At 44.5% G+C, this 15,292-nt stretch overlaps 1 long non-coding RNA gene across 1 annotated transcript in view; it reads left to right on the top strand.

Moving 5' to 3' along the window:
* Positions 1-15,039, top strand: part of LOC130294181 (uncharacterized) — a 78,754-nt gene extending 63,715 nt beyond the window's left edge. Inside the window, exon 3 of the long non-coding RNA XR_008848421.1 lies at positions 14,930-15,039. This is a non-coding gene — a long non-coding RNA (uncharacterized LOC130294181). The remainder of the gene's footprint in view (positions 1-14,929) is intronic.
* The last annotated feature ends 253 nt before the right edge of the window (positions 15,040-15,292 follow it).

Genomic DNA, 15,292 nt, shown 5'->3' with positions numbered 1-15,292 from the left:
TATCTATCTATCTATCTATCTCATATCTATCTATCTCATATCTATCTATATCTATCTCATATATATCTCCTATCTATCTATCTATCTCATATCTATCTATCTATCCATCTATCTCATATCTATCTATCTATCTCATATCTATCTATCTATCTATCTATCTATCTCATATCTATCTATCTCATATCTATCTATCTTATATCTATCTATCTATCTATCTCATATCTATCTATCTATCTATCTCATATCTATCTATCTATCTCATATCTGTCTATCTATCTCATATCTATCTATCTATCTATCTATCTCATATCTATCTATCTATCTATCCATCCACTTCTTTTCCATGTCTCTCATGTATGTCTCCTGCCATGGTAGAAAGTAGTTGTTCACCTGCTTGTATCTGCTCTCTGTTTTTCCACCAGCTGCATTGGGTTACTGTAGCAAACACTGATGTTATCAGGCTTGGAGGCCTATTTAAAGAAAGAACCAATGTGTTCTGTGCCTGAAAATCGAGTTACACCAATTGAATATTGCTTTGTTCCTGACTCTGACCCTGGCCTTGCTATTGGATTCTCCACCGCTCTCATTCCTTTGAATACATTAGTATTTGTAACCTCTAGTTCTACTCTTGGTTTTGACCCCTGACCCATCCTTATCTTCTGGTTATGTCCTTATCCCATGCTCTGCATGTCTCATTGGGATCACTCTCCTCATGATAACCCTTAGCGGTTTTCCTATCAGAGGCCCTCAATAGATAACAGACATGTATGGCATATCATGTACATATTCTGTAAAGGTTGAGAAGGGAATATTCTTGTTAGGGTGAAGAACAGGGAGATTTTTTTAGACTCCACAGTACCATACCAGTTGCAGCTGGAGAGAAATATGACAATTTGAACACTGGTCAAGATGGTCTATGGTTATGCTTGTCTGTCCATGCCATTTAGGTATATATAAAAAAAAGTTCCAATAAAAAAAGAGATCTATTGCACTTTTCCTGCGGCGTGAACTATTAAGGACCACTGCTCAAGGTCATCCGTGCAGACAAAGACCCAAGAGAGAGACAGGTTTTTTTTTGTACATTTTTTTATGTTTGGACTATTAACTCATTAATTGCGTGTATATCGTTGTATTATCCTAAGGCCCCTATACATATTAAGAAAAAAAGTTTAAAAAGGTAGGTATTAGTAAAAAATAGGTATAAAAAAAATATTAGTCAGTGGGGCTGGCTGTCTGTCTTAGGTGTACAGGAGCCTTAAGATAATGCAATGACAGATAATCATTCGGCCAACTGATATCTCATGTGTATTGGTAGCTTTATAAAATACAGAAATAGATTTATAATAAAACACTAGAAGGGGTAGTAGATAACTGGTACCCCAAAAACCAGAATGATGAAAGAGGGCCCTTTGGTGTATAAAATTGAATAGTTTTTTTTAATTAAGAAAACACCAATTAGGCAAACCAAGATTATAGAAAATATTATTTACTCAAAAATAAGGTGCCCAACATACAATATGTATAATGTACATAAACCACATAACGTGGAGGATAGGGGAGATGGGGTACAGGTGAATATCTACACTAGAGTTCCTGCCTATCTAAGGTGGATACTCCTAAACTAAGTGTGGATAGGGAATAGGTACAAAAGATTAGATACTCATAGTAATGGATAAGCTAACCTCTCTAACCAACGCGTTTCCCCCGATAATTAATAGGGCTCATCAGGGAACGATAGGAGGCCAATGAGGTATCACAAACACAGTAGAGATATTAAATAACACAATTAATAAACACATAAATGTTAATGACATGATTATTAGGCACAACACAAGTTAATAGATACAAAAGTTAAATTAAGATGGATTAGTGTAGCGTCAGTGGGTCAAAGATAGTCAGTCAGTCAGTCATGAAAAAAAGAAGGTTGTTCGGTCCAGGGTTACAACATAATATGCACATGGAAAATACATCAACAGATATCCATGTTGACATAATCATAGATTAGGAGTATGGCACGATATAGCCATAAAATGCCGTTATGAGTGTGGCAATATAATATCCCAACCAATTATGGCAGTTGCTTGATGAAAACAAGGATAGTCCGCACATAGATAATAAGGCCTTTGAAAATGACCATGTGCAGATAATAATGCCGATATTGTCCCAATCAGGGAACCCCAGGACAAAACACCCCAATTCGTGGGTACAAAGTGGACTGAAGATAGAAGTCCAAGGACAAAAACATATATGCCACCAAGTTGCAACAATTAGTTGTCCAAAAACGAGGATTACACTGTCAATGCATAGGTCACAATAGAGGGGTGTCCCAATAGGTAGGGGGAACCCTGGAAGCAAATGGACCGTGCGCTATGATGCTATAATACTCTTCATGGTGGTTGCTGAACCTCGATGGATGCCGCTTGGTTTGCCCGATTGTAGAGTAAGTTGTATGGTTTCATGTAGAAAACACTTCTATGGTTAACAACCAGATTTAGCCATAGAGTAAAATGTAATAGTATGTGAGGATACTGTGAGGGATCAGGATAAAAGAATATTCTGTAAAATAACCAAGAACCAACAAAACAAGTAAATAACCCAGCTCTGCTACATTCAGTAACCTTCTACCTGTACTCCACATGACAACATTGAAGAGTGCGTCTCTATGTTTCACGGTACGTTGCAATATACAGGATCCCTTGACGATGTAAAAGAGCTCATGGGAGCCCCTAGTTTCTCAAGAGAGTGTTACAAAATACTCGACAGCAAGGAAAATAAACATAAATCACAAGAGTATACATAAAACTAAAGCAGCTTTGAAGAGAAGGAGAGAGAGCGGCTCATGCACTTTTAATCTACTCTGCCTGAATAACAAAGCTGGTTTTATGACCCCTTCGATGCATTCCCAATGAGTATACAGCCTGTGGCATTTCTTTTAATGTATTAAAATCCTGGAGAAGAGTTAGAACAGCCTTTTAAAGATCGGCCCAACACATTGAGAATCACTGAACTGGATATCTTAAGGAAATCCATTATTCTTGATGTAAAATTAATTGTGAACATTGGCTTGCATGAATTATACAGATTGCAATTAGGGCCCCTGACAGTTCTGGTAATTTGTCTACAATGTAACTTTTGCTCGGCGGAAGTCATTTCCCGGCATATGATAGAGTCATTTAAATATAATGTCCATCACAGTGCAAAATGGTGGATTATCACCCAACCAGTCATATGTCCTTGAAATTCATAATGTTTCATATGTAGGGTCTCAGATCTATCTATCTTATATCAATCTACCAGTCTATCTATGGTATATCGCATGATCAGAACAAACCACTTTCATTAGCTATTTCTCCTGGTGAAGAGCCAATGGTTGGAGTCTGGTCTTTTGAATCACTGGTCATTCGTTATTATTGCCAGGAGTGGTGCCCTTGTAGTTAACTCCTAAGATGTACGATTTGATGACCTTAGCAAGCTGATGAAAGGGGCTAGTAGTCCCTGAACTGTTGTGCCAGTAGCCATACTAGGGATCTAACGTTGTGACGTTATTATGGAGTCATTTGAACGACACTACTGTCTGAGCACATTATTCAGATCAAGCACTTTAAACTTTGTGGTTACAGGAAACATATAGTCATGTACGCAAAGCTTGTTGGATTTTAGCACTTGTCTGGTGTTCCCCTGTAAAGACGCCACAGTCATCTTCAGTCGAATTCGAGGCCAGTCCTTTTAAGAGTACAAGGGGAAAGGGCTTAGCATGAGACTGATTTCCGCAAAGTTGAATTCTGAGCTCTTGCCAAGCAAGAGGAAGTATAGAGTTGGCAGGCAGAGAGGAAGAAGCTTCAGGGGTGCTCTGTTAAGAGAGTCAGTGTGCTGCTGAGTTAGATGGGATGTCCTCGATGCAGGAGTTTGTTACAGAACCCAGTGCAGCAACAGTGAAGCTTCCAGCAAGTGTCCCAATGGCTTGTAGACATTGAAGCCACTCTAAAGGGAACCACAAGTCCTTAATTAGTACTGAAGGGCCACTGGTAAAGGAACAAGGTGCAAGTGTGCCCCATTGTCTAGAGATGCCTGGATAGAGTCAACCAAGTATCCTAAAGAGTGTCAAGCAGGCATGCTTCACCCAAGAATTGCGAGTCTATCAGGAAAACATTGTCTAACTGGTCAGCTAGGTCCAGAGGTTCAGGGAGACATTGCTTCTGCCTGAGAGACTGTCTCAGACCCTTTGGGCACCCCTCTCCAAGTAGATACCATTGTTGATTAGGTAGAGATTTTCAACACTTGCACAGATTCTGTCCTCTCCTCTGAAGGAGAATATTGCTGTTGATTCCTGTTATAAGTACTGCAAGACAAATCGTCTTGTCATTCTCCTTGCAATTCACCATTAAAGAGTTAATAAGTACATTTCTGCCTTATTATTGTCACATGTTCCCCTAAAACCCCTAACAGATACTCACTTGAAGGTGTAAAATTTAATAAATTCAGAATCTGAACCAGCACTGTTCTTCTCCAATAAAATTCTAAGTCTTTATTTCCAAATGGTTAAATCTTGTGTACATCAACTTATCTGACACATTTCAACATAATCGTCTTAGTCATGGATCCATCGAAATATGTCAGTTCTGTTGGTGTGATGTTCAAAACTTTCTGACCATTTGGAAATAAAGATGTTAGATTTTAATGGAGAACAACAGTGCTAGATCCAATTCTTTTTCCTTAGTGAACTAAGAGCATGTTCACGTTGCTGAGACTTGTAGGACTGCGCGGACATGTGCCGACTCATAGATGGCAATGCAGTCTGGTGAAATTCCACCAAGAAACATATTCATTCTTTTGGCAGGTCCTGAATCTTGAATTTCCACAACAGATTTTTTGCCACAAAAATTCCACAGTGTGAACGGTGCAGCAGAACCCCATTGAAAACAATGCAAGCAGAAGTTTGTTGGTGGAAATTCAGCAGTGTGGATGCGCCCAAAGGCTGTGGCTCCCAGTCATTCGAGCTGGATTTTCTTTGATTTTGTCTTTTACTCAAGCCAAGGGTTTGTGTTTCAATATTAGGCCCTTGAACCAATGGCTCATTAGTAAACAGTCTCTCCCTTACAGAATTATTTTGTCTTAAGGTTAACACAGAGCAGACTCTGCCCTGCTCTGGTGCCAGTAACTCAGGTGTCACTGCTGTCTCAATTGTCACACTCTTGCTCCAGGAGTCCTCGGACCACAGTCTTGGTATACAACGCCGTGACCCTGCATCATAGCATGTCGGTCCCAGCGGCTAATGAAAGCTGGGACCCTGGGCTAATAGCGTGCCACACCGATCGTTGTGCCACACCCTATTTGCCCTTTAGATGCGGTGTTCAAAGTAATAAAAATACACTCCCGGCAGCTCACTCGGGTTGTTCCGGTGAAATCGTGATGTTCCGATCAACTAGAACGCGAGTGGAGGGTGCCGTACCAGCCTCCATAGCGTCCGAAATCCAGGCTTGAGCAATCGACCACCGATAACTCTGATCATTGCCGTGTTAATGAACAGCAATGATCTGTGTAGCAGATGAGTGTGGGCAGCGCAATAGCAACTAGAGGGGGCTATTAAAAAAAGTGTGAAAAATAAGTTTATAAAGATCATTTAACCCCTTCCCTAATACAAGTAAGAATCACCCCCCTATTCCCATTTAAAAAAGAAAACTGTGTAAATAAAAATAAACATATGTGGTATCGCCACGTGCAAAAATGTCCGAACTTTAAAAATATATCATTAATTAAACTGCACGGTAAGTCCAAAATAGCGTATTTTTGGTCACTTTTTATATCATGAAATAATGAATAAAAATCGATCAAATAGTCTGATCAATACAAAAATAGTATCGATAAAAACTTCTGATCACGGCGCAAAAAATGAGCATACCGGCCTGGACGCGGATAAATAAAAAAACTTATAAGGATCAGAAGATGACAATTTTGAACGTATACATTTTCCTGCATGTAGTTATGATTTTTTTCAGAAGTAATACAAAATCAAACCTCTAAAAGTAGGCTATCATTTTAACCGTATGGACCTACAGAATAAATAATATTCAAAAAATTGAAAGGGTTATGATTTTTAGAAGGTGATGAGTAAAAAATGAAAATGCAAAAATGGAAAAATCCTAAGTCCTTAAGGGGTTAAGCATACTGTAAGTGCATACCACATGAGGGCCTAGATACTGTGAAAGTCCAGGCAAAAGTAATCACCGGCTGGTGTTTTACTCAAATACTTTTTTAAGCATACTGTAGCGCATTTTTCTGCCCTCATAAGTGCATACCCCATACCTACATCTAAGTGGTGTACTATTTTGTACCTGTTAAACTCTCAAGGGCCTAGATACTGTGAAAGGACAGCCAAAAGTACACACCTGCTGCTGTTCCAGACAAATACTGTTAAGCGTAGTGGAGCGTATTCTACCGCCCTCATAAGTGCATACCACATACGTACATCTAAGTGTTGTACCATTTTGTTCCTGATAAAATCTTAAGGGCCTCGTTACTGTAAAAGGCCAGCCAAAAGTACACACCTGCTGCTGTTCTAGACAAATACTGTTTTAAGCGTAGTGAAGCGTATTGTACTCCCCTCATATATGCACTAAGTATGTCAAAGAAGTGCCAGGACGTGCACAGAGGAATGTCAGAGGCCTAAATTCATTAGGCGCAGGCAGAGGTCGCAGCAGAGTAGGGGCATGTGGCAGCAGGAGTTGGAGTGAGAAGTCTAAGCTCCCGGTGTCAGCTAGCAGTCGTGTCTCGACCAGCAACCCAGCAGCCGTGATTGATTGGTTCACTCGGTCATCCACTTCATCCCAAGTGACATCCGACAACCCCAGTCAACAGTCAGTGGGTTCTTCAGACTCAACCCTCAGTTGGCATGGCCGTCATGCTGCTGCCAGTTCTAGGCTCTGTCATTGTGCCGCCATATGGTCTCCTCATGCTGATGCTGCCACCTCCAGGCTCTCTCATTGTGCTGCTATATGGTCTCCTCATGCTGATGCTGCCACCTCCAGACTCTGTAATTGTGCCACCATATGGTCTCCTCATGCTGATGCTACCACCTGCAGGCTCTCTCATTGTGCTGCCATGGATACTGCAAAACATAATTATGGTGCTGGTCCCCAGTTACAAACATTCCTCTGCATCAGACCTTTTTTCACCCACCTTCGTCACCGGGTACTGGTACTGCCACCCACCGCACCACTCTGTCACGGGGTCACTTTCAGGACTCCCAGGGGCAGATCCAGAGTCTAGACTCAAGAGGGGCACTATCAGAGTATCGTGCACTGGTCGACATGCCCCCTCCCATAGACCTGCATTGAGGGGGCATGGTGTGACATCACAAGGGGCGTGGCTATGACGTCACAACCCCCGCAGCCCGCACCCAGGGTTTGAAACAAAATGTTCAGAACGCTGGGGCAGTGGAGTACCCCTTTAAGTACACAGCATAGTTTACCCATACTAGGTAGGCAGCATAGTTCCCAGTTCTGAAACACTAGGTTGGCAGCATAGTTCCTCCACATTAGGTTGGCAGCATAGTTCTCCCACATTAGGTTGGCAGCATAGTTCCCCACCACATAAGGTTGTCAACATAGTTCTCCCACATTAGGTTGGCAGCATAGTTCCCCCCATTAGGTTGTAGAGTCCCCCCATATTGGGTAGGCAGTATAGTTCCCCCACATTAGGTTGTAGTTCCCCCACATTAGGTTGGCAGTATAGTTCCCCCACATTAGGTTGTAGTTCCCCCACATTAAGTTGCCAGTATGTTCCCCCACATTAGGTTGTAATCCCCCCATTAGGTTGTAGTTCCTCCACATTAGGTAGTATAGTTCGGCAGTATAGTTCGGCAGTATAGTTCCCCCACATTAGGTTGTCAGTATAGTTCTCCCACATTAGGTTGGCAGTATAGTTCCCCCACATTAGGTTGTAGTTCCCCCACGTTAGGTTGGCAGTATAGTTCCCCCACAGTAGGTAGGCAGTATAGTTCCCCCACATTAGGTTGGCGGTATAGTTCCCCCACATTAGGTTATGGTTTCCCCACATTAGGTTGGCAGTAGAGTTCCTCCACATTAGGCTGGCAGTATAGTTCCCCCACATTAGATTGGCAGTATAGTTCCCCCACATTAGGTTGGCAGTATAGTTTCCCCACATTAGGTTGTAGTTACCCCACATTAGGCTGACAGTATAGTTCCCCCACAGTAGGTAGGCAGTATAGTTCCCCCACACTATTGTCTCCTCATGCTGCCCTCAGCTCCAGGCTGTGTCATTCAGCCACTATATGGTTTATTAATGCTGCTGGGCCTGGGATGTTATGTAAATACATTTATGGTAGCACTAGCTACCATAAATGTTCAATTTAAATTAGAAAATTAATCTTTTAATCTTAGGGATTGTGAAGCCCTATTGTCTCCTCATGCTGCCGTCAGCTCCAGGCTGTGTCATTCAGCCACTATAGGGTTTACTGATGCTGCTGGGCCTGGGACATTACCTAAAACATTTTATGGTAGCACTAGCTACCATAAATCTTCAATTTAAATTTGAAAATTGATCTTTTAATCTTAGGGATTGTGAAGCCCTATTGTCTCCCCATGCTGCCGTCAGCTCCAGGCTGTGTCATTCAGCCACTATATGGTCTCTTGCTGCCGCCATCTCCAGGCTGTGTCATTCTGCCGGATTATGGTCTCCTCATGCTGCTAAACAACAACAAAAAACGTGGTCTCAAATGGCTGGAGGTGCTCAACCCCAAATGCGGTTGTGCATTTATACTGGGGGAGCAGATCCTGCCCTTGTAGTCCATTGCTAGGGGCGATCCCCAGCATAAAAATGCATACAATGGAGGATGCCTGCAGCGGACTACAAGTGCCACAATAGAATCCTACACCAGATAGACGGTGTGGATGTGTAACAATTAGAACAATACAATACAGGAATTTAGGTGCACTACTGTGGTAGATGTATACAGTGACATTGGCTATCCCTCAGCACTGATGTTAAAATTGAGACATTCGCCATTATATCCTTATATGAAGGACATACCAGAGCCCGCACACCAACGCCAAGGTTTTTCAAATGGCACGGGACCTAGCGCTAAACCTACCTGTGCGTGATAAGCAAAATAGGGGCCAGTGGGCAATTACGGTAGCATTAGGTCGGCTCACAGAATCCTCCCAGGTACCCTCCAGCGTGGCTAAACACACATGCAATGGGAGGAGGGATGCAAACTGCAAGCCCCACCTGAGTTGGCTAATATAGGTGCATGGCCTCACAGGTGCTACCATAATGCTGTCTAGAAAATGTTCAAGGCGCATTACATGGTTTACACACCTCCAAGTATAAAATTTAAACAACAACAAAAAACGTGGTCTCAAATGGCTGGAGGTGCTCAACCCCAAATGCGGTTGTGTATTTATACTGGGGGAGCAGATCCTGCCCTTGTAGTCCATTGCTAGGGGCGATCCCCAGCATAAAAATGCATACAATGGAGGATACCTGCAGCGGACTGTTTGGATTCGGCAGGCAGGAGGTGGATCCTCTGTGTCAGAGAGGGATTGGCGTGGACCGTGTCGGTGGACCGGTTCTAAGTTGCTACTGGTTTTCACCAGAGCCCACCGCAAAGCGGGATGGTCTTGCAGCGGCGGTAGCAACCAGGTCGTATCCACCGGCAATGGCTTAACCTCTCTGACTGCTGAGATAGGCGTGGTACAAGGGATAAGGCAAGAGCAAGGTCGGACGTAGCAGAAGGTCAGGGCAGGCAGCAAGGATCGTAGTCAGGGGCAACGGTAGGAGGTCTGGAACACATGCTAGGAACACACAAGGAAAGGCTTTCACTGGCACAAGGGCAACAAGATCCAGCAAGGAAGTGCAGGGGAAGTGAGGTTATATGGACAGGGGGCAGGTGGAAGCTAATCAGACTGATTGGGCCAGGCACCAATCACTGGTGCACTGGCCCTTTAAATCTTAGAGAGCTGGCGCGCGCGCCCTAGAGAGCGGATCCGCGCGCGCCCGAACATGACAGCCGGGGACCGGGACGGGTAAGTGATTTGGGATGCGATTCGCGAGCGGGCGCGTCCCGCTATGCGAATCGGATCCCCGCCGGCAGAGTCAGTGCAGCGCTCCCCGTCAGCGGGTCTGACCGGGGCGCTGCAGAGAGAGGAACGCCGCGAGCGCTCCGGGGAGGAGCAGGGACCCGGAGCGCTCGGCATAACAGTACCCCCCCCCCCCCCCTTGTGTCTCCCCCTCTTTTTGGAACCTGAAAATTCTTTAATCGAGAAGACATCTGAGAGCCACACTTTATCTCCAGGAACAAAGACAGGAGGAGTTCTTCTTTTTTTGTCGGCATGCTTCTTCATCCGGGATAAGGCCTGTAAGAGGGATTTTTGAGTCTCTTCCCAGACGGTGAAGAGCTCCCGGGAAACCTCATCAACAGCGGGCAAACCAGAAGGCGTGGGAGTGGGGAGGGGGGGGAAGAGGGTGAAGCTTGGCACGGGGCCGAGTGTTACCAGGATAGGGGCTAAGAGGAGGAGACACAGCATAGTCCTGATAGGCCTTGGGGAGACCAGGTAAAGGAGGAGAGACTGAGGTTTGACTGACGGAACTGGGAGCAGACGTGAGGCATTTTTTGTGGCAAGAAGCACCCCAGCTCTTGATCTCCCCGGTGGTCCAGTCAAGGGTAGGAGAGTGGCGTTGGAGCTATGGCAGACCGAGGAGGACTTCAGAGGTGCAGTTGGGCAAAACCAAAAGTTCAATTTTTTCGAGATGCAGTTAAATGCTCATGAGCAGGGGTTCTGTGCGGTAACGCACAGTGCAGTCCAGACATAAATTTTTATCTCTGCGGCGAGTCCTCTCTTCATGGGTCAGGCGAGAACGATCCACTTGCATAGCCTCCTCGGCGGGAGGCACAGGGGTAGATTGCAAAGGATACTGTGAGAGAGGTGCCCAGAGCGGTGTGGCCCATGACAGGGCCTTCCCAGACAGGAGACCACGGCAGAGACTAGAGTCCCCATCAAATTTGTCCGGCAGGGACAAGCGGAGGTTAGGAGCGGCCGCTCGCTGCGGAGGAGGTGCAGGAGCCGGCAGAGGAGATGGTTGTTGCTGTAGCAGCTGCTGTATCTGCTGTAGCAGCTGCTGTATCTGTGACTGAAGTTGCTGTGTCACGGTGGTCAAGTACGACAGCTGGTGATCTCGTTGGGCGATCAGTAGGGATTGCTGGGCGATCACCGTGTATATGTCGGCGAGACTTGACAGCGGCACCTCAGCGGAATCCATGGCCGGATCTACTGTTAGGATTCGGCAGGCAGGAGGTGGATCCTCTGTGTCAGAGAGGGATTGGCGTGGACCGTGTCGGTGGACCGGTTCTAAGTTGCTACTGGTTTTCACCAGAGCCCGCCGCAAAGCGGGATGGTCTTGCAGCGGCGGTAGCAACCTGGTTGTATCCACCGGCAACGGCTCAACCTATCTGACTGCTGAGATAGGCGTGGTACAAGGGATAAGGCAAGAGCAAGGTCGGACGTAGCAGAAGGTCAGGGCAGGCAGCAAGGATCGTAGTCAGGGGCAACGGCAGGAGGTCTGGAACACAGGCTAGGAACACACAAGGAAAGGCTTTCACTGGCACAAGGGCAACAAGATCCGGCAAGGAAGTGCAGGGGAAGTGAGGTTATATGGACAGGGGGCAGGTGGAAGCTAATCAGACTGATTGGGCCAGGCACCAATCACTGGTGCACTGGCCCTTTATATCTTAGAGAGCTGGCGCGTGCGCGCCCTAGAGAGCGGAGCCGTGCGCGCCCGAACATGACAGCCGGGGACCGGGACGGGTAAGTGATTTGGGATGCGATTCGTGAGCGGGCGCGTCCCGCTATGCGAATCGCATCCCCGCCGGCAGAGTCAGTGCAGCGCTCCCGGTCAGCGGGTCTGACCGGGGCGCTGCAGAGAGAGAAATGCAGCGAGCGCTCCGGGGAGGAGCAGGGACCCGGAGCGCTCGGCGTAACACGGACTACAAGTGCCACGATAGAATCCTACACCAGATAGACGGTGTGGATGTGTAACAATTAGAACAATACAATACAGGAATTTAGGTGCACTACTGTGGTAGATGTATACAGTGACATTGGCTATCCCTCAACACTGATGTTAAAATTGAGACATTCGCCAGCATATCCTTATATGAAGGACATACCAGAGCCGCACACCAACGCCAAGGTTTCTCAAATGAGAAACATTGGGGTTGGTGTGCGGGCTCTGGTATGTCCTTCATATAAGGATATACTGGCAAATGTCTCAATTTTAACATCAGTGTTGAGGGATAGCCAGTGTCACCGCATACATCTACCACAGTAGTGCACCTAAATTCCTGTATTGTATTCTCCTCATGCTGCTGCCACCTCTAGGCTCTGTCTCTGCCGCCATGTGACTGTTTGTTAGATTGGGTTTTGTGGTCATACAGTATTAGTTCAAAGTAAACGCAGGGACATTAAACTTGGGAATCTAATATAAATTTTAAATTTCAAGACTGAGGCCCTATGGTCGTCGACGTCATATTACCGGTGAAATTATCACAAGAATCCAATGAAAAAGCTTGGAGTGAAAACAATGAACCATAACTGATTACATGAAACATTTGCACTTTCACAGTCAGGGGGCGCTAAGAGGCAGAAGCCGGAACAGGTGGTATCTCGCCTGGCGGAGGACTGCCAGCTCGATGCTCACCAGAATGGGTAATCAAAAAATTAAAATAAATGTAAATTCAGTAAAAATTACATAAAAATCTGCCACATCTAGGCGCACTGCGGCAGTGATTCTAATAGCGATGCCTGTAATCTGCATGTCATACTGAATAACTGTTATTTCACAGCACACTCTCTATGCATGTTAGGACAAGGCAAAGTGTTCTACACCCCTATTGAGCCTCTCTGTAGGTCAGAAATAGCTGTTTTTAATAGTGATTCGCTGCAAATAAATTTTGGAACAAATTTTTTGGCGATAATTCGGCGAATCGGCCAAATCTCATTTTTCAGAAGTTCGCTCATCTCTAGTAAAGAGCATACAATCATTGGGAGGAGGAAAATAAATTCAATATAGATAATGGTATCTACTGTATTAAGACTACTGTAACATTAGCACCTGGCCAGACTGTGTATGTTGCCCTCTGGTCAGGCAAGAGTTACAGGCCAGAGCCAATCAGCAGCTGAGGAGGGGTACTTGAATTTTCATCATCCTTTTAGCTGGGCTCTTGATTTTCAGTTCAGTTTAGTTTTGTTCTGTTTTATTATCACTCCCATGTATGTCTGTTCACATATAGCTTTGTTTAAGCCATGGCCTTTGTAGATCTGATCTATTTCTTTAGCTTTGCCCAGTTTGTCTTGTTTAGTTATATCTGTTTTTACTTTGGATGGTTTAACTCTGTCTAGTTTGCATCTGTTATGTGTACCTGTCCTGTGTGATACAGTACCTGTGAATCCTGATCTGTAAAGAATTTTCATCCATTTTCAGAGCTGTTTGCCTTTGTGTTTCCCTCCATGGTTGGTTGCTGATCCATAGCTTGTTGCTTTGCCTCTGGCTTGTAGTCTGATTTGTTTTTGTATTTAGTCTTTTAAGCTGAACCTGTATCTTTACCCATATTCAGACCTGTTCAGAAGGGAGAAGTGAGCCCTACGCTGTCCCTAAAAGCCACTTTCCCTGCCTACTTGCCCAGCTTCCCTAAACAACGTATCGACAACTTGGAATCGGTCCCTTCCTGCACTAAAATGCAGGAACAACAAAGTCAACAAAACAAATGGAACTGTACAAAGTCTGATAGCAAGTCAGGAAACATAATGCGAATACAATAACCAACAAACAGATATATAAATACAACCAAGGCAGGATATAGCATACTAACAGGTCAGGAAATCAAGAGCACTGTTCACACTGGTCTCAGAACAAAGAACACACTAGACACCCCACTCCAGTCATTGAGGGACATCAATATTAAAGTCAAATAGGCTCATAGCCAGCGGGTACTCTCCACCGAGTGATCAGGATACTAGCCTAGGAGGAAACAAAAATCCTAAATACAAGCAAATTTGCATAACCGCCCTAAACAGTGGCTCTACAACTGGGCACCATTTCCTCTGCCGGACTAAGGTGCAGGAGCAACATAGTCAAAACATTATTGCAAAGTAGCAACAAGCAGATATTAGGGAAATATAGCAGCAGGTATATAGTGAACAGACTAAATACAGACACAAGACTAACTCACTTCTAGATAGACAAATAGCACAAAGCTCAGGCATTCTACCCTAGGAGATTCAGGATCAAACAAGTCAAAACAGGACTGACAACATACACAGTGTGAATAAGGACTAAGGATATGCAGAACAAACAATACAAGGATATAAAACTTGACAAAATACTCAAGCAAAGCAGGCTAAAATCTAGATATCAGACAGGACACATAACCATGGTTAAAACTCAGGACAGGTTATTCTTACTGCTATTCTCTTAGTATCCTGTTTCGTTCATATTATCATACCTGTTGTATCTTGCTTTGGTTCTGAGGCTGTTATCTGTTCACTATATACCTGCTGCTATATTTCCCTAATATCTGTTTGTTGCTACTTTGCAATAATGTTTTGACTATGTCGCCCCTGCACCTTAGTCCGGCAGAGGAACTGGTGCCCAGTTGTTGAGCCACTGTTTAGGGCGATTATGCAAGTAGATAGGGAAATGGGTTCTGGGTACACTTAGGGCGTACTTTTCCCTGCCCTACTTGACTTGCCAACTACTCTTACTGTAGAAACCTAAAATTATCCCACCTTAATTGACTTATAGACTTCCCTTGGAAGACACAAAAAAACAGTATACTATTGTGGAGAAGAGGGAAAGGAAACTATTTTGACTATATTGTCAAAGTCCACCATTAAACCATTATGTCTTAATTTAGAAATCAAGGTAAAGGACGATCAGGAAGATCAGAACAAAGTATCAAAGAAGAAACTTCTCCTCCCATGTTGCATAATCTCCATGGTTTCTATTTCCTGAGGATGACACAAGACTATTTCAACTGGAACAATTCATAAAGAAGCCTTTAGAGGGGGTGCCGCCTCATTAGTCATTATCTGGCCATTTGCGCAGCAAGGGTGATAAATCAAGGTGAGAGAATTCTCGGTATATTAGCTATATTTTTACTTCTTAAAAGCTGTTTAGAGTGCTTTAAAGTCAAGGTGGATGAGCACCAGTATGAGTCAATAACCACATGCCCCGAAGGCTGTATTAGGAACCATCCTGAATCCTATGACTGAATTTT

This window comes from Hyla sarda, chromosome 1 (genome assembly GCF_029499605.1).
Source record: "Hyla sarda isolate aHylSar1 chromosome 1, aHylSar1.hap1, whole genome shotgun sequence".
Lineage (NCBI taxonomy): Eukaryota > Metazoa > Chordata > Amphibia > Anura > Hylidae > Hyla > Hyla sarda.
Note: the sequence above shows the minus strand (reverse complement) of the source record. Positions and strands in the feature narration are given on the sequence as shown.